The 15,758-nt window shown below is 37.4% G+C and overlaps 1 protein-coding gene and 1 pseudogene across 3 annotated transcripts in view; one reads left to right on the top strand and one right to left on the bottom strand.

Moving 5' to 3' along the window:
- The window catches only part of PDE7B (phosphodiesterase 7B), a 279,990-nt gene that overhangs the window by 176,480 nt on the left and 87,752 nt on the right, over positions 1-15,758 (top strand). The window lies entirely within an intron of this gene.
- On the bottom strand, positions 14,108-14,226 carry LOC120615856 (uncharacterized; annotated as a pseudogene).

The raw sequence follows: 15,758 nt of genomic DNA, 5'->3' as shown, positions 1-15,758 counted from the left end.
GTGGATGAACCTTACACATGCCAGGCACTGAGATAGGCCCTGGGGCAATAGAAATTAAAGACACCACCCCCGCCTTTTTATGTACAAAATGTGATTGGGTTAAATAAAGGTGAAAATTTTCTTCCCTCAGTCACAAAATTAAGGGCACTATATTAATTCGCTAGGGCTGTCATAACAAAGCACCACAGACTCGGTGGCTTAAGTCAAGGGAATTTATTTTCTCACAGTTCTGGAGATGTGAGATCAGATGTCAGCAGGGGTGCTTTCTTCTGAGGCCTCTCTCCTTGGCTTGTAGATGGTGCCTTTTCCCTGTGACTGCACATTGTCTTCCTTCTGTGCCTGTCTGTGTCTAAATTTCTTCTTCTTAAAAGGACACCAGTCATTGGATTAGGTCCCAGCTTAATGTTCTCACTTTAACTTAATTACCTTTTTAAAGGCCCTATCTCCAAACACAGTTACATTCTATGATACTGGGGGTTAGGACTTTAACATATGAATATAGTGGTTGGGAATGGGATGTAATTCAGCCCATACAGTATCTTGAGAGCCACATTGGGTTATCACCCAATATATAATAATATAAATCTAGAAACATATCACCAAAGTGTGTCAGAGAATAAGTGGCCATGGGTGATGACAATTTGAATGTTTTCAGCTGAGATTCTCAACATACTTTGTAAAACTTGTTATAAAGGCAAAATGCAAATAGGAAAAAATAAAAATTCCCCAAAAGTCCCATGTCTGAATTAAATTAAAAATTTTAGTTCTCCTATTGCCCAGTAGACCTAATTCCTTGGGGGAGAATTTATTCCCACCCCCTTCCTATGTTAAAAAAAGAATATGAGGAAACTAGATTTCTTTCCTTTACATGAGATCATTCAGTTGTTAACTCTAATGAAGGAAAAGTTCTGAAACAACTTCAAATATCAAAGACTGATCAACTTTTTTAAAACAAATATAATGTTTTCAAGCCACCATCTCACTCTGTATGACTAGATCTCTGACTCTCTCCTGAGTATTTCTCTTTAATCATAACAAAAGCATATTTTAAACTTTTTTAAACTTGAATTTTTCAAAACATTAAGGGAGAGAAGGAATCTTAAAATTATGTTGGTATTCTCAGAAAGCTGCAATATCATATAAATCGTTGCTAATGTACTAAGATTACAAATGTTAAGCAAAACTCCCAACCCCCTACAGATTTTTATAAAAAAGAAAGCATCTTGAACTGTATTAAAGCTGTTGATGACTTTTCTTCTTCGTACATAATCAATAAGATGTTTTAGAGCTGGCACAATAGCTGTGAAACACTCAAGATCATGATGCTTCTCACTCTCCCACCCATTAAAATCAGGATGAGTGCCATGCCATCTCTGCTCCAGCTGTATGAGTTAGTATGTTTTAATTTGCAACATCACCAGTTTATCACTTAAAGACCTAATTCTGGATGAAGTGCGGTTACATATTGTAATTCAGAGTGCCTACAATACATATTATTCAACGGCCTCCTTTTCTCCTTAATTACTTTTTCCCTTTCATCCTTTCCCTCTTCTTGGAGCAACTCCTGTTAGGGTGATCTCTGAGAATGGTCCTCACTGTTGAAAAGAATTACCTGGGTCATATAATGAATCCTCACAGACAATGCCTCAAGAAGAAGCAGGACTAGTCAGAGGCAGAGAGGACAAACCCTAGCCCTAACCACATCATTCATATTTCTGGAATTTTGATTGCATATCTTATTTTCTGTGCCTCAATTTCTGCATCTAGACAGTGATGATATGCTTTGTCTTTATTTTGTATAGGGCAGATAAATGTGGTAGGTTGAACATACTTGTTTATCAGAAAAGCCCACAAAAAATAGAAAAGGAGACATCAATAAACAAGAGATATATTTGGAGGATGGAAAATAGATGCACAAGTAGTGACTGAATGATGTTTACTTCTTTGTACCACTAAGTACCTGCAGAAGAGAAAACCTGGACAAAGTAGGGCGATGTGTGCTTCAGACTTTTGAAAGCCTCAAAAATTGAAGGCACCAGGGAATTGTAAAAATGGGAGCAGGCTGGGAGGACAAGGGAGGTGGAAGAGTACTAAAAATAAGATAATTGATTTGAAGTTGATGTGGATGGCAGTTAGACTCCCAGATCTCTTCCCTGCTGACAGACACCCAAGCAAATACCTCCCTTCTACCCCAGCAGAAGACTAGGGTTTATTCTCTGAGGGAGTTAAGCCAGCAACGTTATAGACAATGGAACATAGGAAAACGTGGGGAAGGAGTGAGGCACCATTCTAACTAAGGTCATGGCAATGAAGTCAAAATATGTCTACTAACTGGCAGCACCCAAACCATTTTACTGTGGAAAGTCATCTAACCAGGAAAAAGACCTAAATTTATTCACATTAGGGGGCCCATGGGAAAATGGCCAATTCTCTCTTGATCCCTAGCAATGAATGAAGATAGCATAAACCATATGCAGGTATATAAGATGTCAACTTTTTTTTCTTATGTATTCTTTGTCAGGGAGCTTCAAGTGTATGTGTTCCACCCAAATCAAGATATAAACAGAGGTAGAAGGAGAGAGAGAGAGAGAGAGAGAGAGAGAGAGAGGAAGAGAGGGACAAAATAGAGAATTCAACACAGAAAAGAAGGAAAGAGAAGTCCAGGAAGACAGTGACAAATAGCAACAGGAAAGAGGCCTACAAGCAGAATGGACAAGATAAGAAAAATATTACATATGTTGTGCTGGTCAATATTAATGTATTTTACCATTATTTTGGAGACACAGAAGACTAAGCAAACGTAAAAAAAAAAAAAGATGTACAGTAAAGAAAACATGAACATAGTACCCAATGTGGCTCAGCTCTGAAATATTATAAAACTGTAATAATGGATATGATTTAACCCAAGTTGGAATGATTAGGGAATGAAAAGTGTGGGGTGAGGGAGGGTATAAAGGAAGGATGTGTAAGAGTGCTAATTCCTAATCACCTCTAGATATTTAAAACTGAAAATTAAGATATAACAATATAAACATATCCTTTATAAATATGGAGGTAAATACATTAATAGAAAATCTGAAACTGTTGAAAATAACTACCAATGGGGTGTGCGACTGAGGCCTGGGTGGTGGTGAGAAAGAGAACTGCTTTTTAGTTGTCATAATCTTCATAGTATTAGTTGACTTTTTAAATGATGTATAGTACATCATTTAAAATTTAATATTTAAATTTAATATTTAAAATTAAATTTAAAATATTAGGTTAACCGGCTCATATGAAGTATATATTTTAATGTATATTTTTAAATGAAAAATTTTTAATGACTATTAATCTTAAAGGCTTTTAAGATATCTTTCAAAAAGCAGGATTTTATAAATTAAATCTTTATAATTATTATTGCATTGTATAATATTGCTGTAATTATGCTTGTGAAAGCAGTTCCATCAGTCCTGGATTTTTTATTTTTCAAATATCTGGCATACTTTCTTTTCTTGTTTATTGAAAAACTGAGCTACCTGATAATGAACATGAATGTGTTTGGAGGTCTAGTCTGACTCACATACATGCATGCAGGTTTCCGTGATTATTTGAAATCCTATGGAGTCATCCATTGCTAATTCAAACCTGGCCAGACTTCCTGATTCTAATCTAATTCCAAGGTGAATTGAGGTTAGCTACTGGATAGAACATTCAGTTCAGTTGAACATGAGCCTACTGCCAAGCTACATGTGAGCTGAGTGCTCCATGGTGCCAGGCGATAAATCGAGGAAAGAGAGATCACATGAGAATGATGTTCTAGCACAGGCACATGGTCCTCTTCTGCAAGAATATTGAGCTGAGTTGTAGGTCAGGTACAAAGAGGATATGACTTTACACTGTAAAAGGTAGCCTTCAAAAGACCAACTCATCTGGGGGAAAAAAAATTCCTGAATGTGCACTACTCATCTTTAGATAGGCGTTTGATGAATAATTTTATTCCTTGAGTGCCTTTCCAACATTTAGCTTATAAGCCCACTCATTCTTCACAATACATCTGACTTAAGGAACGTGAATGAGTGCCCACCTGACCACTTTGATGATCAGAATTGCCTCTTTCTCAGCTACCCCTGCAAGATCCATTCTAGTCCAAACCTAATTGATTCCCTGAAAAACAAAAACAAAAACAAAAAAACAAAAAAAAAACCCTGAAAGTTAAAGTAACCTTAGGTATCTGAGCATCCTGGTTCCAGATGAGTGATGATACCACAAGGGTACCTCAGAATGCCAGTGGTGATAAAACACTTTAAATATCCTGGGGGGAGAAGAAAAGCTGGTATCTTAAGAAGACAAAAAGAAAAGGAATCTCTTTGGATTGTTCAGTTGGCAAAAGGAACACACAACTTTGTGTGCAATTTCCAAATCTTCTTTTGGGCAGTGCACATTATATCATAAGAGGTGGCTGAATTTATGTTTTAAAAGTATATATACATTTTAGACTAAATAATGTTGAAAGATGTACACTGTACACTCATAAAATAGCCTTATTTTAAAAAATCTATACATGCTTACGGCAATTTAAAAAATTTCAGGAAAAGACAAAGAAAAAGTAGTCCAAATTCTATTGCCCAGGGAAAACCTATTTGGCTAATACCTTTCTAGATGTCTCTGTATGGACTCACATGCACTTTTATATAATTGGGATCATGCCCTTCACATTGTCGTCTGACTTGGAGAACTATATGCTCTTAGTGAGTAGATAAACTTCCATAAGGCACAGGAGTACCCTGGCTTCATTCTTTTTAAAAACAATCACTTTGCACGTTCAATATATTTGTTATGCACGTTAAGACCATATCTTGAAACTGTGCTGTTCAATACAGTGGTCACTAGCCATGTGTGACTATTTAAATTTAAATTAATGAAAATTGAGTAAAATTAAAAATTCAGTTCCTGAGTTGCACTACATTTCAGAGACTCAATATCGAATATGACTGATGGCTACACTATTGAACAGGACAGAAGTTTCATCATTGCAGAAAATTCTATTGGACTTTCTGTATTGGAAGCAAATGTTCTTCAGACACAGATCACTTATGGGCTGGGTTGTTTTTTTTTTTCTACACCTGAATTTTCCAAGCGTTTTGACTTTTGACTCTTGCCAACATAATTTACAGTTAAATCCCAAATTTAGAAGCCAAAAGTCACAACTCAGAGACTAGCCATTTGGATGGAGAAGGCAAAGAGAAAGACTTTTCCACTATATCCAATGATTTCTCAAAGATTATAGCTCCCAGTTGTTCTTGTGACTCTCTTCATGACACTCTGTTCCGCTGAGACCTCATGGCTCTTGCTCACTCAGAATGAGTGTGAGAGATTGAAGGTAAGAGCTCCTGATAAATTGAGTTCCGCCCTACTTCAGCATGGGAAAATCACTCCAAATATCAGAATATAAATAAAATAGGACAATTAATGAGCAGTAGAGTCTGGGAACTGGATCCAAAACAACCACCCACCTGCATTTCCTCTAGATCTTATGATATAATGATGAGAAAAAGAATTTAAAAAATTGTATTTGGTATCACGTTCTCAAGCTGAGCAAATAACCCTTCCCTCTTTTTGGTCCCTGTGTCTCTAGAGAACATAATACAAAATTAAATTCCAGTCTTGTTCCAAAATTTGAAAAGATAAACTTACCAATTTTCAGAATTTATGTTCAGTTTGCCTAAGCACCTAAAGTTACATGCTCTCCAATCTCACACAAAAAGTTCCCCCTCAGCCCGCCCTTAAATCTCTGTAGGCTGAAAGTTTGGCAATGAGAATGAACATTCTCACAGAAGATTTCTTCTCCTTCTTCCTTCCACTTAAATTTCAACTTCTTCAAAATAGGGGTTTCATTTCAACACCTCTTCCCCCAGTCCTAGTAGGAGTATGGAAATATGAGACGAAAATAACAGCATGAAAAGAGATTTCTAGTTTCTATAGGTTCCCAAAATGGTTCAATTTGAAGTCTGTAGGAAGACTTGCAGCCATTTTTTATTTGATGTGAACTGTCTTATCTCTGCTTGTGAGCATTTTTTGTTCAACGGATATCATTTGATGGAAAGATCTTTCTCAAATCTCTCTTCTAAGGAGCAGCTCTTGGAAGAACTATTGTCTTTACTTATTTATTCATTCCTTTGCTAATAAACATTCATTGAGCAGCTGCTATGTACTAAAAGAAGATCCAAGTGTTTTTCTACAAACATTAATAAGAAATGGCTCCTGTCCTTATGAAGTTCTTTGGTGAAAGAGAAGCAAGATGCGGTGAATGCTAGGATGAAGTGCTGCACAGAGAGGCATCCACTGCCATATGCATGAATGGGATGTGGTCTAAGAAAGCTTTCTCCAGGAGGAGATATTTGAACTGAGTCGTCAAGGATAGCTACAAATTTGCCACATGGTGAAGGTGGGTAGGCATATCCCAGCAGAGGTAAAGGAGAATTGACACAATGTCTGCAGAAGGGCAAGTTAATTGATAAGGTTGGAACAGTAAATCAGGCAGGCAATAAGGCTGAAGAATTAGGAAGGGTCCAGTGATGAGAGGCCCTCTATTTCATTCTGAAAGTGATATAAAGCCATCGAATGGTTTTAAACATGGCAATGACGAGAGAGATTCATAATTTCAGAGAGATTAAGGTGGCATGTTTGGAAGGAATAGACGAAAGGGCGACACACATGAGAAGAGAGAGAGAGATGCCAAATAGATGGTGACAACAGTGCCTCAGATGAGAAATTAATGCTTATACTAAGGGAGTTTAAGAAGATCTAGAAAGTACCCAAAGAGATGAAGTCAATAAATATTGGAAGGTAATATTTTCAGGATCTACTAGCTAGTTGGACAAATGGAAGGGAGCTAGAATGGTTTCAAAGACAATTGCGTGATTAAAAAATAAATTAGTCTTTTAAGATTTATTTTGAGGGAAGAGAGGTTATTATCAGAACATCTACCTGAAATGTTAACTACATTTAACAATCTTAAGACAGAAAAAAAGAGCACTTTTGGGCCCTCCTATGCATATCACATTCTCATTATCCTAGAAAGCCTTGTGTTCTATTTTCTAGATTTCGATGAAAATAAACTTTCTTGAAAATAAACTAGCAAAGAACTCTAAAATATTTGCTATGTGGAATATTTTGAATTTTGGCATCAACCTACATAAGACCCTTTTGGTCATTTAGTCAGCAAGTTTCTTGAGATTTGTTCTATTTTAAGCATTGCAAATACAAGAAGCGATAGACTCTCTATTCAAATTGCTCTTTATCCCATTTTTATTTGCATGTTTATATATTCGATTGTTTGCTTATATCTAGTTATCACCATCATACATTAGAGCAGTGGTCTTCTTACTGTTGCATGAATAAGAATCACATGAAGAGCTTGTTAAACTAATTTCCTGGGTCTTCATCTCAGAGATCATGATTCAATAGGTCAGTTGGGGATATAACCTATGAACTTGCATTTCTAGCGATTTTATAGTTGCTGCCAATATGCTGATCTGAGGGCCACACTCTGAGAACTACCAGTTTACAGCTTTGAGTGAGAATAACCGAGCTGTGAAGCAATGTAAGATTCTTTCCTGTGACCCTAGAGTACCCATCACACAGAATTGACGTCATTGGGAATTACACAGGCAACAAAGGAGTCACTCTGAGGCCTTAAGTGTTTGTGACCAAGGCCCTCACCACCCAGCTCTCGTCTCCTGTTTTTCAGCTGTGTTTCCCATTGGGCATTGCTGTTGCTATTGGTCCATAAGTTGCTGCAGTTACGGCTCTTGATGAGCTCAAACAGTCCCAGATGGAGAGACATGAGAAATGGGAGCAAACTTTCCTGTCTGAATTTCTTTTATCCTATCTGAACTTAAAAGTCAAAGATTAATAAACTGATCATCTAATCACCTTGAGAAGGTGGAGAGATTTGCCAAATATTACCAGACATTGGAAAGGCTGTGATGGTCATCTCAAGGTCAGTCGTGCAGTTAGCCTGGACCACAAAAAAAAAAGATAAATGGGTAAGAACCTGTCTCTCACAGTAGCACTGTGAAGTTAATGGCTTGCCAATGTCTCGGCTATGAATTAATTTTCTTGTGAATGGTTTCAAATTATGGATCTCTTCTAGGTGGAGTTAAGTCTCTTCTGTTTATCTATAATATTCAGGAGTTTTTCCAGCCTTTGCTTTTAGGTGTATAGTTTTGAGTCTCACAAACAGGAAAATCAAACAGGAAATTATTGAGTAACTCAGGTCTCAAGTGAAGAGAGCAACGGGAGTGGAAAGAAGGGACAAATTTAAAGAATACGAAAAAGCAAATGACAAAAGACTTCTCCAACAAGGGGCTAGAGGGGAGGAGAGGAGGTAATTGAAATTAACTCCCAAGTTCTTGATCAGGAGAAGGATGGCATCAATTACATAAAAATGGAGATTTAAGAGGGGTTGGTTTAGGGAAAATGCTGAGCTTTGTTTTGGACATCTGGGTGATAAGTGGTATAGCCAAGTGGAAGCGTTTTTGAAATAGTTGGAAACCCATGACTGGAGTTAAGTAAGAACAGTGGCTTGGAGGACAGCATTGGGGCACCCCTACTTAGAAGTAAAAACTGAAATTCTGTCAATGATGAGCTCACTGAGACAGGATTCATGAAGAAACAGAGGAGTGAGAATTGAACCCTAATAGTCCTTCCAGAAGGATTCCAAATAAGTTCTTGTTGTAGTTGTTGTAGTTGATACCTTTGTATATTTTCAGTTCGGTTAAAATGTAAATAATATTTTTGAAACACAGTGTAGGGTTGCCAAGGCAGAGATACCCATGTAACTGAGAGAGGGCACATAGCCACTTGAATGTGTGCCCACCTGCATAAGAAAAATGGCTTAATTTGCATGGTATAGAGGTTGAACTGGGGGCATTTTTTAGTTCTCTCAGTTGGCTTTAAAAAAAAGATCCTGAAATGGCATGCTAACTACTGTTAAAATATCTGTAACTTTTCTCCTTCTCTTCCGTATCTCTCATGCCACGTGATACTGATGTGGGATACTTTGCAGCCACATTTGAAAGGCCTCCCCTGAAGTTGCAAACCCAATGCTTGGAAGAGAGATTTCAAATAACTCAAAATATACAGTGTAAACAAACTGGCCTTTTAGTATGAAGTGTACTAAATTAAAGAAACCAGATGCTTTGGTTGGCTTGGAACAGCTGAATTATGATTGGCTCTCCTTCACTAACCATTTTCTTTGGGGCCTCCTCACCCTCTTCCTCTCTCCTCCCCTCTCTCTCCTGTTCTATCTGGTTTTCGTTTTCAGACAGCCATAAGCTCATCAGATACAGAGACATATCTCCCAAATATCAAATGGTTTCTGAAAATAGAGTTGTTAATTTAAATTGTTTATCTGCACTCACAAAAATGTGCTTACTGGAAACCTGGTGTGAGAGTCTGAATCACACCTTCGATCATAGTTCTTAATGTGAAGGGCTTTTCTATGTAATAATTTTATTTGACTTAAAAATTAAGCATTAAATATTCCTCTTTCAATACTCCTAACTGAGACATTTTATAGGCCCTTAGGAAATCACTTAGATCCATAAATCTCCAAGTTATTTATTCATGTAAAATCAGGAAGCCTTACAAACCTCTGAGAAAGGAGTCCAAACCCAAATATCCAAGTTTATTAAAAGTTAGATGAAACCTCAATGAAACTGAGTGGCTTTCCCTGACACAGAAGATTTTATTGGCCAAATCTATGCTATGTCAAAACAATTGATACTATGGGAAATTATTTAGTTAATGTGGATTGAAATTCACTTTCATCCGAAGTATCTAAAGAACTATTTCAGAAATGTGCTTTTAGCTTGAACTCTAGGGGTAGGCTCTCAAGAAGCAACGGAAAGAAGGAAAGGGAAAGAAAGAATAGGGAAGAGAGATTTCACACAGGCTGAAGGCAATAAAGACATATCAACACTACTGCCTCCGTGATTAATATACCATATTAGTGGGGCCAATTTCATGCCTCTGTGATTTAAGATAAACACCAGTAGACTCTGACAGAAGGGTTAACTATGGCTTCATTAATAAAGGTGGTTGGAAACATTTTGTAAGTATAAAGTGTTCTGTAGGTATTAGGTGTAAAAAGTAATCTCCAGACACCACCACCTCGCAACTATAAAATGCTATTGTATTTCACCTGGATAAGGGAATCTTGTTTTAGGCCAGGACATCTAAAATGTACAATTATTTGTATTCTCCCTTTAGGGAGAAATTTTTATTGTGCTTTAGTAAATCAAAGCTTAGGAGTAGCGCTGGTTCCAAATAAGTTGGAAGGGGGATAGTAATTTTATTTCATTTCGAGGATATGGAAAATACACACCACAGAATCTCCACAGCCTTCTTTTTTCTCCAAAACACCCATCACCACCACCCTTTCTCTCCACCCTGCTTTCCTTTCCGGGTCTCAGCTCCCAGCCAACGGCTGGCCCTATGGCTCGATCCTGGCACTCACAGTAGAGCCAGTGGAATGGGTAGGGCACATCCTGGACATGAACGTTCCAGTGTTTTTCCCACCCCAGTTGAGCCCGACGATAAATCTTTTCTGAGATGACTTTTGAATTAGACACACTTTAGAGAGTCTTGACATGGTAACTGATGCACCAAAGATATAGGACTTTTTGTTGGTTAGTCTTTTATTTCACAGCCTGATGTAGCTTCCCAATTCTGAAACAGGAAAAGAAAAATAGATCTACCACTCTTTTCTGCTGCATCGCTCACTACTCAGAAGCAGAAGGAAAAAAGAAAAGTTTTTCTTTTCGTAGAAAACTACATATACAGAATGAGTCAAGAAATTCTTTTTTGTATCTTGACTTTGCATACTTACGCCAGAAGTGCTGTCCTGGTACTAGTTTGTTCTGAAATTTATAGAGATTTCTAAAAAGCGAAGACAAAAACTTCTGAGCTAGTAGCCCAGTTTGTCTTGCCTTTGTAATGCACTTGGGGGGCTGGGTGTTCAGAGAAGCAGCTCTGTGCCAGACTGACTTTTCGCTGATGGAATCAATCACCATCTCCAGGCAGATACAGAAATCTTGACTTTCATCAGTAGTAGCTGACAATCCAGAGGATACAAAGCTGAAGGCAAAGAGTTGAGGCAAAATAGTGGAAAGGAAAAAAGTCAATATTAAAAGGTGAAAGGAATTTTCAAAACTCTCACTCTTTTCCAAGAACAGCTCCACTTGCAATACTGGGAAGTGAATGTTAGGTGTCGAATTTACTGCGTGTCTTTTCCTCACTTTAAGACCTGGCCTCACGGTACTCCATCTCACTGGGCAACACCGAGATGACAGAGGGTGATTGAGCTGCAGAGGCCACAATGAGGACTCAGCACTATTTCATAATTCATGCCACCTTCAGGTGGTTATTAAGCTCTCAGCTTTGTGAGTTTTTTGGATTACTCATCCTCAGAATGTTTGCCCATAATACCCTTACAGTTTTGCCTTATCCGCCAAGTTTTACAGTCTTTTGCCAGGTCGTGCTCGCTTCTTTCTTACGTAGATATTTTTAACATTTGTCCAACAGATAGTTATATTCTGCAACATTTTCGATTAGGCCCCACCAAAATGCATCTTTGTCAAAGAGAACTTTTCCCATAATTTTGTTTTCTAAGTTTGGCTTATGTATCTGGGTAAATGGAGTTATAAGTCCCATGCTTAGGGAATATTCTAGTACTCTGCACCATTCTAAATACGAGTCTGTACCTTTCTTTGGCATCTACTCTTATGTTAGTATGTTCCTTTCCAACTCTAATATGATACTACATATACTTCAGTATTCTAGTTCATGTCTTACTGACTCTTAAATATTCCCACATGCTATCTGCCTTTTTTTTTTTTCCTTCACTCTCCTTCTTTTATTCTACTTTGGCCCCATATTGAAACTTTTCAAAAAGGTACATATTACAATATTGGTAGATACAGGAATCTAGTGTCTTTTTTCCTGATCGACACATCCACAGTAACTTATAAAACCTTCACACCAATCTGACTATAAGTGTGCATTTCATCTTAGGGTCAATTTTCATTGCGTCTCTTTGACAAAGGACTAAAGATGCAGATATTTTACTCTGAATAAAAAACGTAAAAACTGTTATTAGAGACACTCAGCAACAGCTTGAGAATGTCAGCAACTAAAGCTGTGAGCAAACAGTGCCAAGGTGGATGGAGCAGCTGCCGCGCAAGAATATTGAGGAGCCAGCTGTTATTCCCATTGGCACAGGAATGTGCCAATCACCACCCAAACTGCAGGAAGCCTGGGCCAGATTCTGGGGAAAAGAGTACCTTCACATGCCAACTAGAAAAGGGCTTGTTGTTTCTATGTGTCAAATTACATCCGTGGTTACGTACGTACTTTTCTCTTTAACCACCCATTCTCCCTTCATCGGTTGGAATGAGAAAGACAGGATATTGAAGAGGGAAATATATATTTCTTTCATTTGACATTGTTATGATGAATAATTCTCTGATTCCAATGTGGATTAAAGCATGACGGGGCATCTTACATTGATTAACAATGCAGACATAAACAAATACAAGTGAATTTCGGAAGGTGACTAATGTACCATCCTATATGCATCAGTCCACTTTTCTCAAGCTCCTAACCAGGAACCAAAAATTTTGGCTTACAAAAAAACAGAACTTCAAAATTTCCTTAAGAGACTTTTTTACCTCCAAGAAAAGAGAAAAAATACATTTTCCTCTAAGTCTACTTACCACAAAGTAGGAAGAGCAAGAGACATTTTCCCCCAAAATTTATTCTAACTTGGAATTTAAGTCAATTCTGTAAAACTGAGGCCTACTTAACTTGCACTTTAGAAAACTACTTAACTAGCTGATTAGAAAACAGTTTTTTGAGATTCGCAAGCATTAACTTAGACATGCAATTAGAGTAATTTCTGGTCCCTACTTTTCAATGTCTAAGGCATTCAATGCTTCCTAATTAAATAGCATAGTTCTCCAAAAGGGAGTATAAAAGAATTCTTCTTACGTGTACATATTCCAACTTTGAGGACTACATACATATACATATTCCTAGCTTGAGAGCAATTTGTTCTCATGTGCTTGTTTAGAGATTGTAATGCAATGTAGATAAGTAGCAAGCAGAGTAACGTTTTATAACTGAAATTGGTCAATCTTTTGCTCTTAGAACTATCCCAGAAATTTAAATAAATAAATAAATAAATGTAAATAAGCAAAATGGTTAGACTTTTCATGGTTTCATCAAGTCAATCCTGGTGGGAGAAAGTTTTTCTCTAAATCATATAAGGAAGAGTAGATAATCAATGGTAGTTCTTTGGGGCGATCCATCCCATTGGCAATACACCCATAGCCACAGGATGACATTACTCTGATTTCTTTTATCAGGAAGCCAGCAGGTCGCTAAGGAGCATTCCTGAAAATTGGGCAGAGTAGAGAGAGAAGAGCAGATAATGCTAAGGCGTAGTAAAGACTCGGTGCAGGAAATGAAGACCTGAGTTTGTAATGTGTTATGGCATATGCTTTACATATACTATGTGTATTATAACATGTTGTCATACTTGTAAGGAGAGAGAGAGAAATGGCTACTCCATAATTTTGGGGTGAGTCAGTGCGACCTTTTTTAGAGACATTACAGACATTTTCTCTTGGTATTAGGAGAGGAAACAAGAGAAATTGGTTCAAAAATTCACAAATACTAATTGAGGATATGCTGGGCATCCCTGACTCAGGCTGAGCATAAGCTGTGTTAGGAGACAAAGCAGGGATGCATTTAAAGTTATCAAAGCACAATGCATTACCACAAAAGACATAGGCAAAATGAGAGTAAAAGTCAAGTGAGCAAAAGTCCACATATTACACTATTCCATTTATATGAAATCTCCAGAATAAGGAAATCTTTGGAGACAGAATGTAGACTAGTGGCTGCTTAGGGCCAAGGAGAGTAGGGACGAGAGCCCGGAAGGTGATAAGTAAAGGGTTTCTTTATGAGGTAATGAAAATGTCCAAAAGTTGACTGTGGTGATGATCGTACATGTCTGCGAATACACTAAAAACTATTGAATTAGACACTTTTTTTTTTTTACCACCTGCAGCACCTGGTCTTCCTAAGTGGTCTCCCATCCAAGTACTAACCAGGCCCGACCCTGCTTAGCTACTGAGATCAGATGAGATCAGGCACGTTCAGGGTGACATGACCATAGTGAATTAGACACTTTAAATGGGTGCATTTTGTAGAATGTAAATTATATCTCGATAAAGCCATTATTTAAAAACTGTAAGATAATTTTGAAAATTTTTTTCTTTAGAAAAAGAAAACCCAAGTAAATGGAAAGAACAATAAATACTCCAAGAATGGGGTCTTCTTCCTCAGCCTCCCCCGACTCCCAGCCTCTACTCTTTGCCCACCTGCTCACAGGACAAAACAGAGGGAGCTGTGAAATATTCTTACTAACCTAGAAACAGTGAAACACAAGTAAAACTCTTCAGAGAACACAGGTGCCTCATTTTCTATCACTTTTTGAAGCTCACTTAAATGTGAGTCTTAATGAGATCCCAGCTCAGTCCTAGGAGAATTGCGAGTTCGTGAATTATTCTTCAGCTTCTTTTCCAGACAAAAGGGCCTTAGCTCACAACAACATGAACTCTTGGATAAAAAGAGTAGACATTCAAGGTCTCTGAGGCCCTCTCATAAATAACAAAAAAGATTGGCATCAGGTGAGTCTTACCAGAGACTACACCATTTACAAAGTTCTTCTATTTGAATTTATTTCAAGCAGTCAATAAATAAATGGTTCCATGCTATTAAAAATGGAGAAAAGAGAAGACTACAAACATGTGCTTCTACCTCCTGCAATTTGGTCCATTTCCCCAGCTCCCGTCTCAGAGAAAGATGCAATTGTTCACTTGATGACCCTGGTACTCAGCATATTTTCTTTGGGGCCATCTTTTGAATATTATTTTTGTATAAAGCCAAGTAAATGAATGGAGAAGTTGAAAAACATAATCAGAATGTTATATTGACACTGTTGTAGATTTTCCGAATGCCGAAAAACAAGAAATAAGTGGAAATGAGTTTGCCAAAGTGAACATTTTATGCATCTTTATATATTTTCCCAAGTGGGAAAAATGCACTTGGATAAAATAAAATAACAAAATATTTATTGAACTTTTTAAATTTATGACATATATTTGTCACATTTAGGCAGAACCTTACCCTAAAGAACTTACATTCTAAACATTTACTTCTTTGTGTCTTTTTCTCTCTTATTGTCTATCTCTAGTGCTCAGAAGGCACTTTTAGGTATTAGGTAAAAGCTGCAGATATTCTGCCCAACCACAGGCATATAATCCCCCTGGACCATCAGTCTTTCCAAACTATCTTAGAAATGTACACAGTGATTGTTAGTGATCGTGCAGGCCCTCTGAGATTCTGTAAGATACCAAATGAGATTTTTAAACTAATCCAAAGGCTCCTATATTAACATTAACCTTGAATGACCCAGAAATGACTGTTTATTTTCTACCATCAGAGTTAATATTCTTCCATTGGCAGGGTAGCATGGGATCCTTTGCATAGCCATGAGAAGGTCTGAACATCAGGGTTTAGAGAACGAGCTTATGCTGAATATTCTAGAAAAGACCCAGAAATAAATCCTCAGTAAAGCTGATGATGAGTTATTGCTAAAAGTACACTACAAACCTAAAGGTCCTTGTTTAGGAATTTGGAAAATTGTA

This window comes from Pteropus medius, unplaced genomic scaffold, assembly GCF_902729225.1.
Source record: "Pteropus medius unplaced genomic scaffold, Ma_sr-lr_union100, whole genome shotgun sequence".
Taxonomy (NCBI): Eukaryota; Metazoa; Chordata; class Mammalia; order Chiroptera; family Pteropodidae; genus Pteropus; species Pteropus medius.
Note: the sequence above shows the minus strand (reverse complement) of the source record. Positions and strands in the feature narration are given on the sequence as shown.